This window comes from Galeopterus variegatus, unplaced genomic scaffold (assembly GCF_000696425.1).
Source record: "Galeopterus variegatus unplaced genomic scaffold, G_variegatus-3.0.2 Scaffold5086, whole genome shotgun sequence".
Classification (NCBI taxonomy): domain Eukaryota; kingdom Metazoa; phylum Chordata; class Mammalia; order Dermoptera; family Cynocephalidae; genus Galeopterus; species Galeopterus variegatus.
Window position 1 is genome coordinate 39,719 of NW_007731197.1, and position 7,408 is coordinate 47,126.

Below are 7,408 nucleotides of genomic sequence, written 5' to 3' on the forward strand. Positions count from 1 at the left end.
CCCCCCCCCCCCCCCCCCCCCCCCCCCCCCCCCCCCCAATCAGCGTATTCATGGTTCAGTACAACTTAGTGATAAAGCATGAACTCTGCAGGCTGGGATCAAGACTGACTCTGTTGATTACTAGTTGTGTGAATTTGGGCAAGTTACCTAATCTCACAATACTTCTGTTTCCTCATCCATAAAATGGGGATAGTGCTAGGACTTCACAGTCCTGTTGTGAAGATTACATCAAGTACTCGATGTAGTGAATGGCACCTGGTAAGTGCTGTGAAGTATTAGCTATCATTATTATCTTGCCTGCAGCAGATCACCCGCCCGCTAGTTTCCCAGTTTTTGGCAAATTGTATACTTAGAATTCCTGCTACACGTCTCAAATGAAAGGAACTTAGTTTGCAGAGAGAGAACACATTCTTCCTTTTAGTATTATGCAAAATAATTTGTCTTCAAGGGTAAGATAGAGAAACCCAAGGGCCATAATTAGTTGCTGCTGAATGAATTAAAATTATTTGCTGAGTATGTACTGTGAGCAGAGACAGGGGAACACCAAACCCAGCACTCTGAGGAATTTAAAAAGAAAAAATAAATAAATGAAAGAAATCTCTGGCCTTGAAGAGCTTACAATCAAATTAAGGGAGGTAAATAGAAACAAACGCACTAATTTGAAATAAGTCCCCGCAACATATTACCACGTAGAGAACAATACAACCCACACCAGATGTCACAGAGATCACTGCTAATGGGTCGATGAGAATGGGGAGAGGGGGATGCAGAAAAGGCTCTGTGGTCTTGCAAATTTCAACTCATTTCCCAAAATCTGTAAATTCTGACCCTGACTTAAGATGTCCTTTTGCCCTATTGTTATTTCAAAAATGAAGCCAGGGTGGTTGCCTGAAAAATAACACCCAGGAAAGCAGTGGCTATTAACGTTATTTTCTGTTCTTTTCATAATTTAATGTTACTGTTTGTTTGTCCCCCCCCCCTTTTTTTTTCAGCGTTAAAGCCACACACTGGCGGCGGGGCCCCGGGCGGGCGCAGGGTCCCAGGCCCTCTTCGGGGTCCCTCAGCCCAGCCCCGGCGCGGCCCCACAGCTCTCGGGCGCCCCCCGCTGCCCGCGCCCGGCCCTCACCGGTCTCGCCCCGACTGTAAATGGAGCTGAGCCGGACGTTAAACGAATCTCCCCCTCCTTTTCACCAACCCAACGAACCCCCTCCCCGACCCCAACAAAATCCGAAGAGCAATTAAAAATGAAGTTCGGCCGGGCCTCAGTTTCCCCATCGGTCCCTGCCCTCTCAGTCTCGGCCAGGGACAATCTGTGTCCTCGAAAGCTCAATGATTTTCTGGCCCAAGCAACCCTCCACCTTCGTTTCCTGAGTACTGTGGCTCTTCACACATCAGGCTTCCCACCCTGGACTCTCTACTACCCCTGGTGGCCGCCACCATCTTACCCCGGCTCCCGAGTCGCGCTGAGGAGACGGCCGCCCCGCCGCCACCGTCGTTTTGAACTACATTTCCCATCAGTCCTCTCTCGATATCGCGAGAACTCCAGCAAGACCGCCGAGAAGACCTACGCGCAGGCGCGTTCTCACGTTCTTTTTGAGGTCGACCGCGTGGCTGGAAGTCATGGAGGGTCCTGTCGGTGATGAGCCGGGCGAGCCGCCTCAGGCCTTAGGTGATGGTAAGGCCGCGGAGATGGCAGAACGGGGTCTTCCTTGACAGGAGCTAAGACACATGGCGTCCCCTTCCTCAGAGGCGAAGTGGTGGAGGGTGGTTGGGAGAATTAACTGAGATACTGGATGAGAAAATGCTTTCCAGACGGTGGGAAGCTGGGCCGGCCCGTGGCTCACTCGGGAGAGTGCGGTGCTGATAACACCAAGGCCACGAGTTCGGATCCCATATAGGGATGGCCGGTTAGCTCACTGGCTGAGCGTGGTGCTGACAACACCAAGTCAAGGGTTAAGATCCCCTTACCGGTCATCTTTAAATAAAAAAAAAAAAGACAGACGGGGGGAAGCTGGGCCGGCCCGTGGCTCACTCGGGAGAGTGCGGTGCTGATAACACCAAGGCGATCCCATATAGGGATGGCCGGTTAGCTCACTGGCTGAGCGTGGTGCTGACAACACCAAGTCAAGGGTTAAGATCCCCTTACCGGTCATCTTTAAATAAAAAAAAAAAAGACAGACGGGGGGAAGCTGGGCCGGCCCGTGGCTCACTCGGGAGAGTGCGGTGCTGATAACACCAAGGCGATCCCATATAGGGATGGCCGGTTAGCTCACTGGCTGAGCGTGGTGCTGACAACACCAAGTCAAGGGTTAAGATCCCCTTACCGGTCATCTTTAAAAAAAAAAAAAAAAAAGACAGACGGTGGGAAGCTTTGTTACCGAGGAGACAGCTCAAACCCGCTTTGGCGTCGAAGGGTCCCGCCTGGGGGACGGCGGTCCGTCCAGCCTGCGCGGCCCCGTGCGCCTCGCAGCCACCCACCCTTGTGCTAAGCATGCACGCCCGGGGGTCTCCGCTGTCCGCCCAGGGGACAAACCGTCTGAAAGTGGCAGTTGCTAATTCAGCATCAGGAGTGTTAACGTGTGCATACATAACTTCCACTCGGGGTGCCTTGAGGGCGGCCCCAGTCATTTTTATTTAACTCCACAGATAGTAACCCATGGGATTGTAGGCATTGTCTGGAAAGCCTTAGATTTAACAACGAGCCTGTTTTTCCTCCCCGAAGGCCTTTCTTTCGCATCTGCAGAGATGGTGAAAAGCAGAGCTGGAGGGTGAAGCTTAAAAGTAATTGATGGATCCCTACAGTAAGTAAGAATGGCTGCAGGCAGGACCTGGGTGGTCACCAGAAATGAGAAAACGGCGGTGGTGTAACGGCCTGTCACATACATATGCCTCATACTTTATTCCGAAGTTAAGTTCAAGTGTATGAATTCTTGTTGACCCCTAAGTCCAGTTAAACGGTAAGAAATCTACTCAGAATTCAGAATGCTAATTCTTTTAATTATAAAAACGAGGAGGGTGTATGCCCGTGTAATTTGAGGCCACTAGGTGTCACTGTTTGAAACCGACATGGATGCCACCGTGAGCAGGCATGAAAGGGAGACTTGGAAAATGAGATTGAGTTGGCTGGGATTTACGAATGTTTGTACAGGTTGAACTGAGTATGTTTTGAAATTATCCTTGTCTGAAATGACATCTTTTGTGAGGAATTCTGACTTGTTGAGGTTTAGCTTTTTAATACAAATCTTGAGAATAAACGCCTTAAGGTCGTTTGACAAGCTTGTTATCCTTATTTCTCTTTTAGATTGAAGATGTTGGTTGTGGATTTTGAAAAGGTCCTGTGAAAACCCATTATCTTAAGATGTTGAATGTAAGGATCTTCGTGATGAAATTTCTGTAAACGGTAATATTTTTAGCTCTTTCATATAACTTCATAGGTTATGGTCCCATTTAAGTATTGGTCTGTTAGATTTGGGGATGTGATATCCCAGATAAGGGAAGTAGTATGGAATTATTTTTACTAGGCTCCTTGCCATGCACTCTCACAAACAGTATTTGTTATAACAACCCTACATGAGCTAGGTTTTTTTCTCCACTCTCCTCCTCAGTAAGTAAACTGAGGCTTAGAGAGATCTCTTGCCCAAAGTTAACACAACCAGTTATTAAGATAGATTAGACCAGTGGTTCTCAACTGGGAATGGAGGGTGCTACTGGCATCCACTCTCCTCCTCAGTAAGTAAACTGAGGCTTAGAGAGATCTCTTGCCCAAAGTTAACACAGCCAGTTATTAAGATAGATTAGACCAGTGGTTCTCAACTGGGAATGGAGGGTGCTACTGGCATCTAGTGGATGCTGCTAAATATCCTATAATGCCCAGATCAGCCCCCATGAGAAAGAATTTGTCCACCCAAAATGTCAGTAGAACTGAGATTGAGAAGCTCTCCGAAACTATATTAGACTAACTAGAGATCTGGGCTCCGGCCTGTTACCAGATAACTGCTCTAGAGCCTTGTTTCTTCATTTATGAAACAGGGTCAGTGGTTTCCAAACCTGGTTATACATCGGAACCATCTACAAAGTGTTCAAATGTACACATTCCTGGGCCCCACTAGCCATGGATGAGAATGGCTCTGGAATGGAGCCCAAAAATCATGTGGCCAGTGCAAGAGTGGGCGTACAGGACCAACTGGGTAATCTGATCTGCCTTTAGCTCAAGGATTTTATTGCAGCAAGATTATAGTGCTGGCTATTTTTAAGTAGCTCGTGGGGCAGATCTCTAATCCTCTAAAAAAAACTGAAAGCTGCATGCTTGCTCCTCAGGATAGTTTTGTATATACAGATGAGTGAAGGAGAAATGACCTTGTGTGATGTTGTTGCCTCTTGGCAGCAGGTACCATTTGTGCAGCTGGCCTTCAATAGGCTAGTTGAAATGATCAATGATTTGCACTATCTCAGGCATTTTACTGACACTCTCACTAGAGTGTATACCCCATATTCAGCTGTTAGACACTGTGCTGAGAGTGATCTTGTCTTTAAAGGGGTGGGAACTGTGCATCTACACACTAGATATAAACAGTTTTTGCTCTTGAGGGAAAGCATGTTCTAAGAAAGTAAACAAGATTGATTGAGTTCTCATGAGGGAAGTAAAGCACAATTTGCTAAGAAATATTTTTCATATGCTTGCTATAGCTGTCAGTGCTGTGGGCGAGCAGATTGGTGGGAGCTGAGTCCATGATGATGTAAAGTTATCCCTGTCTGAAGGCAAAAAAAGCCTCTGTGTGGAATGTGGATGTCTGAAACTCAGTTTCCCAAGTTTGCCTTATAGAAAAGTTAGGCATGATTTTAAATGGAACTACTTGGGATTTACCCTGTGTGTGTCTTCTTCAGTAGATTTTTTTTTTTTTTTGTAATTCCTCCTTTCCAGGTACAGCCTCAGCCTCAGTTTCTGAGGCTGAAAAAGGATCCTTAGCAGCAGCACACTGTGGCAGTTGCCCTGGACCCAGACCCAGACCTGAAACCAAAGATGAATATTTCTCATGCATGTAAGCAGAGAAGACCTTCCAAACAGGCTTGGGTGGAGTGTTAGTTCTTTTTGTTTCCCTTGCCCCGGACTTGAGGATATGCTAAGTGGCAGGGAGAATTTAACTTGGTTTTGTTTTCTTTGTTAGGTGTCTGCAGTGTGTGAGACAGAATTGTGAACTGCTTTGCCTGAGGCAAGTGAAAGTATTCCTCTCCTGTTCGTAAGCCTTATGTTTACATCTTTAATGTCCCTTGCCCTACAAGCCTATGATGGTTAGTTATCCCTGTCTGAAAATCTCAACTGAGTGAAAATAATCTATTCTGAGGCTTAAGGGTATGGCCCTGTGCTCTTAAAAGAAGTTCAGGCTTTATATGGGACCAGTGGTATCAAGATGAATGGACTACACTGGGAATTGTGTGTATCCTGCTGAGACCTCAGACTAGTTAGTGCATCATCCCTTTGAAACTTGAAAACCAATGGTGGGGTTGCCCTGTTAATGCTCTAACCCCTTGATTGTTGGCTGTGAAGGCACAGGCTATATGAGGTGGCAGGAATGGGCAAGTAGCCAGGATTTGGTTTATGCTGTTCTTGTGGAATGAAACTGTGGCATATTTCAAGAAAATGAATGTGCTCTTTGAAACTGAGATGAGAATGTAAAATGTATGCCAGCTTGTGGCAGTGAGAATGCTTAGCAACTCTGCCTTTGCCTCTGCAAGGTCCTGACATTTAGGAAAGAAGGGCTACCATGGCACTGGCAAAGCTGTTTCATTTCCAGGTGCCTCGTTAACAACTCCAGGGAGATCTCTAAATTTAGCTTAGATCCTGTCTGAATGGCATGGCTGGCATGGGGCTGCTCCTTGGGCAGCAGAGGCTGGCATGTAAGCAAGAAAGAAGCAAAGTGGTGCCAGAGGCAGGGTGTCTGGCTTTGTTCCCATTTAAAATGCCAGGCTTGAAGTGGACACAGATTGCCTTTCTTTTCTGTTGAAAGTGGGAGGTGTGTGTGGAGTCTTTATATTCAAGGTCACATTTTTGCTCGGTCACCAAGGAAGCTGTATTTGGAGTGAGGTTTAATTGGCCTGAAAACTGGCGCCAGCTTGCCATGTAAAACAAGTGAAAGGGCAGGTTAGCAAGTGGGGAGGATCTACTTCTTTGGTTATCCTCTGCTTGAGTAGACTAGACTGCTCTATAGAACTTGTTAACCTTAAGGTTTGACATTAAAAGGTTTTATATTCAGAGAGTTGAATACATTTGTAAATGTCCCTGGTGCTTTGTGGGAGTTCTTTCCTGGCCACTTACCAGAAACTGCTCCCTTAGAGCACTGTGACCTTAAAACGAGTCATCTTGGAACCTCACCAGCTTGCATTGAAACTATCTGATAGTGAGTGTGCTTCCCCAACACACATGCCTAACATAATGGTGAGAATGAGTGTTCACAGACTGATTGCCATTTTCTCCTAAATTAGTTATTAGTTATAATTTAACTTTTAGTTTTGAGTCATTTAGCTGGCTGTTACTTCAAGTTATTCTCCTTCGGTTTTATAGGTTATCTCCAAGTGACGCCAGATGGGATCAGCACAGCCCTGCTTCTGCTGCTGCTAATTGCAAATGGCTATAAAGTAATCTCCTAAAAAGAATCGTTTAAGATTTCTTTGGGCTTCATATTCAAAAGTATCAAAGGAATTCAAGTGACTGAGACTATCCTAGAAATCTTTGGTGGTTAGTGAGATTAAGGTATAATCAGGAACATTGAGAACTCCAGTTTAGGTGATCTGGGTATTATCTCATATTGGCGGGACTGCAATGATTATAAATTGAGATTAAGTAATTAACATATGTACTCTGTAGGGGTACAGAGCATTCCTCAGGGTGGATTTCCGATGAAATCAGTGTGTCTTGGGTTTAAATTTTGAAGCACAAATAAAGTGGGTTTTTTTTTTTTTCCTTTTTTTTTTGTCTTTTTTTCGTGTCTGGCAACGGACCGCAACCCTCAGTGTCGTGCCCATACCGGACCAGGACCGGCAACGGGATCGCAACCGTCGGTGCTGCGTGCGCCCCTCGCTCAGCCAGTGAGCGGGAACCGGTCTGTGTGTGGGATCCGAACCCTCGGCGGGAGCGCTGCTGCACTCCCAAGCGGCCCATTGTAGCAGTGCGCCACCGGGCCGGCCCTAATTGACTCATTAGCAGTGTGGATTTCAGACTGAGAACTGTGGTAAGATATTTTATTCTATGACTCAGTAAACACATTTTTATGAGTTTCACAGAATAACAACACCAGTTACACAAAATGCAATCTTATGTTTTCTATTTTTTTAATTACCCACACCCACACACACTGCTTCAGCATTTTTATTTCAGATATAATGAAGGGTTGATGAAGGTTCTACTGGTGTC

The 7,408-nt window shown here is 46.1% G+C and overlaps 1 long non-coding RNA gene across 3 annotated transcripts in view; it reads left to right on the top strand.

Moving 5' to 3' along the window:
• Positions 1–6,958, top strand: part of LOC103604324 — an 11,893-nt gene extending 4,935 nt beyond the window's left edge. Inside the window, exons 1-6 of one of the 3 annotated variants that reach the window (XR_551701.1) lie at positions 1,591–1,675; positions 2,723–2,801; positions 3,302–3,400; positions 4,922–5,039; positions 5,166–5,210; positions 6,560–6,958. This is a non-coding gene — a long non-coding RNA (uncharacterized LOC103604324). The other 2 variants (XR_551703.1, XR_551702.1) reach the window with 2 other exon arrangements.
• The last annotated feature ends 450 nt before the right edge of the window (positions 6,959–7,408 follow it).